A 7,623-nucleotide genomic window follows, 5' to 3' on the forward strand; every position below is an offset into this window, starting at 1 on the left:
GCTGAAGATAGCTATTCCTCTCTCTGAACTTGCCAAACATGAAGTATATAGACAACAAATCAATAGGTCACTCCAAATATCAGACAATAGGGATGCTGTGAATGTTCTAGATGATCAACCTGAATTACCTTTTGGTCGTGAAGTTATTGGAAAAACAGCAAATGGAGGAGTTCCACGTTTTTATGTCAGTTTAAACATTCATGACAAGGTGTTACACAATGCAATGTTTGATTCCGGAGCCTCACATAACCTAATGCCTAAATCTGTGATGGAAAAACTAGACCTAGATATCACAAGACCATACAAAGATTTGTTCTTATTTGATTCCAGCCAAGTTAGGTGTTTAGGCCTAATTAAAGATTTGTGTGTTTCCCTGGTCCAATACCCAACCAAAACAATTTTGATGGATGTGGTGGTAGCTGATATTCCACCCAAATATGGCATGCTTTTATCCAGATCATGGGGGGCCAAACTCCAAGGATCCTTGCAACTAGACATGTCTTATGCCACTATTTCAGTCTTTGGACAGCCAAAGAGATTGTACGTGAAACTCTGATGAAATATGTGGTGAGTAGTCAAGAAAAGCCCCAAAAATTCCCCATCTATTCAATACATTCCGACATGGATTCATTCATTTTTTATAATGCTGACATGTGTACCAAAACTGATGCCAAACTCCTGATAACAGCACAACCAGAGAGTATGAATGAACAATCTACTCATCCAGATCGAAAAATTGTCAATATGACTAATGAAATAAAGAAAAATGACACATCAAATGATTTACAAGAACCCAATCTGCCCATGGTGCAACTTTCTAAAACTCTCAATGCAAACCTTGACCATGAAACCTTATGGTATTTAGAGTTTGATGGCTCTATAAACAAATTAGGAGCAGGGGCAGGGGTTTGGATTCACAACATGCAGAATGACCAGGCTGAAGGTCATGCATATAGGTTAAACTTTCGATGCACAAACAATATGGCCGAGTATGAAGCCCACTTGTTAGGTCTCAAATTCATCAAAAATCTAGGTGTAACCAAAGTCTCAATTCTAGGGGATTCAGATTTGATCATACAGCAGATGAAGGGAGATTTTGTCACAAATGATTTGAGATTGAGGGCTTACAGAGGGGCAGCCATTCAAATACTTGACACCTTCTCAGAATCTCAGTTAACTAAAATTTCTAGAAAGCTCAATTTACATGCACATAGCTTGGCAACCTTTGCCAGCACTTGCAAGCTACCTTTAGAACCCAACCACCATTTCATCGCTGAAATCAAACATAGACCTGCTGTCCCTGATAATGTTAAAAATTGGCAGATCTTTGAAAATGACACATAGATAAATAACTTCCTTACTTTGAAAGAGGAATTCTCCAACATGAACATTGATACAAGCACTGTGGACGACCAACAACAAAGGCACAAAATTGAACAAAACATATCAGCTGAAACAACAAATCTGATTCTGCATCCAACTACTTTTGATGACAACAATGTACAGGAGCTGAAGCAAACAGATTTTGATGAAATAGCTAAAGCAGAAGCTGAAGTAATTGATCTAAAAGATAATTTTCTGCCCATAGGTTTAACCCCTTTGGAGGATTTATTCGATTCAAATGATATCTCAAGGAAGCCAAAAATGCAACCACTAAATGCTGAAATTGAGGACTGCAACATTGGAACCACAGAAAATCCCAAAATGGTAAAACTATCCAAGGCATTACCCGCTGATCAGAAGTTGAAATACATTGAATTGTTCAAAGAGTTTCAAGATATCTTTGCTTGGATTTATGAGGACCTCAAGTCCTATGATACTTCAGCCATCCAACACACTATACCCTTGAAAGAAAATCAAAGGCCTTTTAAACAGAAGCTTAGAAGGGTCAACCCTGTCCTCCTTCCCCTAATTGAAAAAGAAGTTAAACGAATGTATGAAGCTGGGATCATTGCTCCAATTAGGTTCTCAGAGTGGATTTCAAATCTAGTGCCTACTAGGAAGAAAACGGGAGAGATTAGGTTGTGTGTTGACTTAAGGAATTTGAACAAAGTCTCTCTCAAAGACCATTACCCCTTACCAAAAATGGATCATATCCTACAAAGGGTAGTGGGAGCCTCTAGGATCTCATTTTTAGATGGATTCTCTGGATTCAATCAGATTTTAGTACACCCAAATGATCAAGACAAAACTGCCTTTACAACACCTTGGGCAACCTTTAAATATGTCAAAATGCCTTTTGGGCTTAAGAATGAAGGGGCCACTTTCCAAAGAGCAATGGACATAGCCTTTGCCAAAGAAATCCATGATTTCCTAGTAGTCTACCTTGATGATCTCACTGCCTTTTCAAAATCAGACCAAGAACACTTAGAACATTTAAGGCAAGTGTTTCTAATTTGCAGAAAATATGGCATATCTTGGAATCCAAAGAAATCACTGTTTGGCCTAGAGGAAGGAAAGCTCCTAGGTCATATAATCTCAAAAGATGGCATTAGGATAGATTCGGACAGAATTCAAGCTATCCTTCAAGTGCCTCATCCAAGAAACATCAAAGAACTACAAGCTTTTCTAGGGAAGATTAACTTTTTGAGAAGATTCATTCCTAATTTGGTCAAGCTCATAAGACTGTTAAACAATATGTTGAAGAAAGATTCTAAAGTCAAGTGGACCATGGAAGCCAAACAAGCCTTTGAGGACATCAAAAGAGCTTTGAAAAATGCACCAGTCCTCACAAGTCCTAGGTTTGATAGAGATTTCATCATTTTTTCCTTTGCATCTGAGCATACTATTGTTGCTGTCCTATTGCAAAAAGATGACCAAGGCTGTGAGAAACCCATTGCCTTCTTCAACAAAGCTCTTAGAGATGCCCCTCTCAAATATCAGATCATGGAAAAGCAAGCTTATGCCCTTGTAAAGGCCATCAAAGATTTCAGAATTTACATTTTATACTCTCATGTGATTGCCTATGTCCCAAATGCAGTGGTTAAAGACATTTTAACTCAAGAAGGAATTGAAGGCAAAAGGGGCAAATGGATTGCCAATATCTTAGAATATGACATTGAAATCAAGCCTACAAAACTGATAAAAGGACAAGGGCTAGCCAAACTTATGACTGAAACCAATTTCCAGGCTCTTGACATCAATGAACTGGACAACGAAGAGGAGATGGCGACTCCACAGATCAATCAAGCCTTTTTGCAATCCCCTTGGTATGCTGACATATGTTTTGTATTGTTAAACCTGCAAGCTCCTCCAGGGTTGTCCAGAACCAAAAAGAGATTCTTGAAAATGAAAGCATCAAAGTTTTGTATTATAGACAGTGCCTTGTTTTGGAAAAATCATGAAGGAATTTTACTTAATTGCCTAACATGCAATGAAACTGACAAAGTTCTGAAAGAATTTCATGCAGGGGACTGTGGAGGACACTTATACTGGAAATCAACAACTGATAAAATCCTAAGGGCTAGATTTTATTGGCCCTCCCTGTTTCCTGATGTGAAAAAATTTGTTATCTCATGCCACAAGTGCCAAATCTTTGAAGGCAAGAGAACGCTGTTACCTCTACCCCTCAAACCTATTTCAACTGAAAGACCATTCCAGCAATGGGGTTTAGACTTCATTGGTGAAATCCACCCTTCATCCTCTGGCCAACATAGGTGGATTTTGACTGCCACAGACTAATTTACCAAATGGATAGAAGCCATCCCTTGTAGGCAAGCCAATGACTTTGTTATTATGCAATTCTTAGAAGCCAACATCTTGTCCAGATTTGGCTGTCCATATAAAATTATTACAGACAATGATGCTGCTTTCAAATCCAAAATGATGATCAACTTTTGCCACAAATACCACATTACCTTGGGCCATTCCACAGCCTATTACCCTCAAGGCAATGGCCTAGCTGAGTCCTCCAACAAAAGCCTCATCAACATCATCAAAAAGGTCTTGGAGGAGAACAAAAAGAATTGGCATAAGAAGTTGGTAAATGCACTATGGGCAGACAGATTGACCACCAAAAGATCCATTGGTACAAGTCCATATGAATTAGTTTATGGAATGGAGGCAAGATTCCCTTCATCTTTGGGAATCCCTGTAATCAAGTTGCTGCAAGAAATACAAGCTGAGCCTAATGATATGCAGAGAAGGATTAATCAAACCATTCACTTGCAGCAGACAAGAGAAGAAGTATATCACAGAACCCAAGTACTGCAAGAGAAGCTGAAAAAGATGTTTGACAAAAGAACCAAAGCTGAAGACTTCTTCATAGGAAACAAAGTGCTCAGATGGGATTATAGAAGAGAGGAAAAAGGGAAGCATGGAAAATTTGATTTTCTGTGGAAAGGACCATATGTTATTCATGCTGTTCAAGGTAGTAACACCTATTTTCTGAAGAGTTTGGATGGCTCAAATACTGAGGAAGGCCTAGTCAATGGGAGAATGCTCAAACATTATTTTGACCCCCTTTGATGAACATTATTTTGACAGCTGTATATTGTACATAAATATTTGTATTTCCAACATTTTCATTTACAGCGGTTAGATAAGGGACTAAATGCAGCAAATTTTGAGGAAAATCAGGGAACTGCACCATTTTGATATATATTTTTTGAATCTACCATAAGAAATCAAGAAAAGCACTTGTGAAGGCTAAAGATGTTGATAAATACTCAGAGAAACCAGCAAATACAGAGCTGTAATTTCACAAAAGAGCAACTCAAAGGGTACTTCATACAAGTTACAAGGATTCAAATCAATGGTCTCTAACAGAAGGAAGGTTTAGATTGTAGCAAGAATTAAAAAATAAGGCAACCTGACCTGTTGTTCTTGGCTTTTCATCTGGAAAAGCCATCCCCAAGTGGAGCCACTGTTAGGTTCCTATACCAATAGGTTTCATTTTTCATGATTGACAGGGGAAGTGCCAAATATGTTCATCTTTTCATGCTGCAAAGGTTCCATATTTTGTAAAAAGGCATTAGAGGAAAGTTAAAAAATATGAAGAGGGTATGCCCTAAAAGAATTATCAAAAGGAAAAAAGAGTAAGTTGGTCAGAAAAAATGATAAAAATGAGCCCCAAAGAATGACCAGGAAAGTGGCTAGCCAAGATGCCACTTCTAGCTTGATGGATGGCTCAACAGTTCAATCTGGACCATGCCATGTTTAAATTGATGTTGTAGAATAGAAAAACAATATCTGTCAAAACAGTTCAAGCTTGGCAGATCAGTAGCTAGGTATAGAAATTAAGGAGCCCAACTACTTAATCTGGGCCCATGGAAGAGATAAGGGTAGATTTAGATAGGAGGGCAGTCAAAAGAAAAGAGGATAATCAGGGTTTGCAAGGCTAAGTGCACCCATTCAAAAGGAAGAAAAAATGTTAGGTGTATTAGGCTGGGTAGGTAGTTTGAGGTTGCGGAAGCAGGATTTGGATCACATTTGTATTGTCAAACAAAGTCCATCTCATCAAGGAATAGAAATCTCAAAGCAGATGTTTAATGGCAGAACTATGGAAGCATGTCTAATTCCCCTTCACTGCGCCTAAAAGTTTCTCACTAACACCCCCTTGAGGACTTTGGGATCTGCCCAACCAGTCCTACTTGCACTTCATTCTTGAGAAAATCAAGTCAAGTTTTGGCTTTCCTCAATGAAGAGAAGCCACATTTCTTGTGTAAAAGTCATTTCTCCATATTCCATTCATCCCTATGTCTAAGTTTCAGTTCATAAACTTAGCCTCTGCCCTACTACTTCACCTCATAAACCCATATTAACTTCTAATTCTATTGTATAGCTCCCTAACTACTTTCCCACCCCTATTTTCTACAAAAAACTATGTAAAAAACCCCAAAATATATTAAAAATCCCACCCTATAGCATTATAGCTATGTATATATAGTTTTGGGAAATAATAGTCCATTTGGGACTATTATCAACCCTTACGCGTCCTAACTCTGGAGTTAACTTAACATTTGGTTAAGTTAATAACCTCTTTCCCCACTCCTCTACCCACCAAACCCTTACAATTTTACCCCTCCGTAGTTATTTTCCCAAGGTTAATGTTTAAATTTTTTCATTAAACATTAAATTATCAGTTCCCCCCGCACAAACCCAACCCACAAAACCTGCATTTCCAAAGTTTTTTGACCCCTTTGGCACATAATTATTTTAATATAGCGGGAGGGTCCCACGCCTAACTGCATGCCACCTGATCGCCCCGCCAACCGTCCGATGGCCAGCACTCCAGATCCAAGGGTGGGCGGTCAATTTGAAACCCTGATCTGTCGGAGGTTAACGTCCGGGGGATGGGCAGCTTCCCTGCCATACCCCCGCCACATGTCGGCCTCCCAGCATGTTCGGAGGCCCCTCCCCAATACTACCTATGTTCAAAGGTGGTGCGGGGAAAATCGGATACCACCCTCCGTCCCCTGATGTCAGCAACTACGTCATCTGTGACGTCACCACTGCGTCCCCACCGCTGCTCCACGTCATTGCCACTTCGTCCGCCCGCGTCCACACCTTGCCACCGTGTCACCGCCACGTCGGTGCCCGTGTCAGATGCCACGTCATCCTGCCGTACCCGGGACCCGCCAATGACGTCATGCTGACGTCATCGCAGAAAAGCGCCAAAAGCGCTAAAAGTCCAAATTTTTATTAAAAAACGTATGTTTCGACCGTTTTAACTCATTGTTATTGGTCGTGTTGGAGAGCTACGCACCCTGTTTTGTGCCATTTTACCTCCAGAATTCGAATTCAAACAATTGAGCCACCGCCACCTGCAGATTCGACGCCATTGCTCGCCATTGAACCGGCTCAATTCCCCTCGGCAACTTTAACCAGGTATTTTCCAAATTTCACCCATCAGCCCTGTTTTTCACCGTTTTCTTCTTTCTAGCTGCTTGAATACCTGCAAGTACCCAAATTAAAGACACCTCATGCACCTAAATGCTGCTTAAAATCCATTTGATAAACCCCCAGCTAAAAAGAACCCGGTGAACCCGCGCCCACCTACAATTTCACCATCAAAAAACAGTTTTTAAGTTTGTATTGCCGGCAAATTTTCGTGTTTGCCGTGCATTCACCCCTTTTGCCAAATCCTCTGCAAAAAGCTTCACTCCTTCGGCTAAAATAATCCCCTTTCCCCTCTGCATTTTTCCCACAGTCCCTTAATCCACATAATTCATTCAAGAGAAGAGAAACCTATCTATACTCTACAGAAATTTACCTCTTTCATCATAATTTCAGACAGTCAAGACTACTGCTTCACTTAACTGAGTTTCAAACTCATTTGAAAAATCTCAAAAGCAGCTATCCTCAGTCTGTTACTGTCCTACACCTCATTTCCAATATAAGCTCAGAAAGTCTCAAAATTGCCACTCCAACAGCTCTAAGTATCACTCCTATGAACCCACCAAACAGAGAGCTTGAAGCCATGCCTCTTGCTGATAAGGATTACCTCATTCAAGATCTAGTTGGGGACAGAAATCACTTGCAGACCTTCTACCAGTTGAGAAACAACTTTCTAAACAACTGTGACATGTATGGCATATGGGAATCTAATTTTCCTGTTTACTTTCTTCCCTCTGTTAATATTTTTCCTGAGATCATCCGCCTATGTGCTAAGAACTATGAGCC

The sequence above is a fragment of the Pinus tabuliformis genome, chromosome 6 (assembly GCF_031772625.1).
Source record: "Pinus tabuliformis cultivar Carrire ecotype Pingquan chromosome 6, CPIR1, whole genome shotgun sequence".
NCBI classification, from domain to species: domain Eukaryota; kingdom Viridiplantae; phylum Streptophyta; class Pinopsida; order Pinales; family Pinaceae; genus Pinus; species Pinus tabuliformis.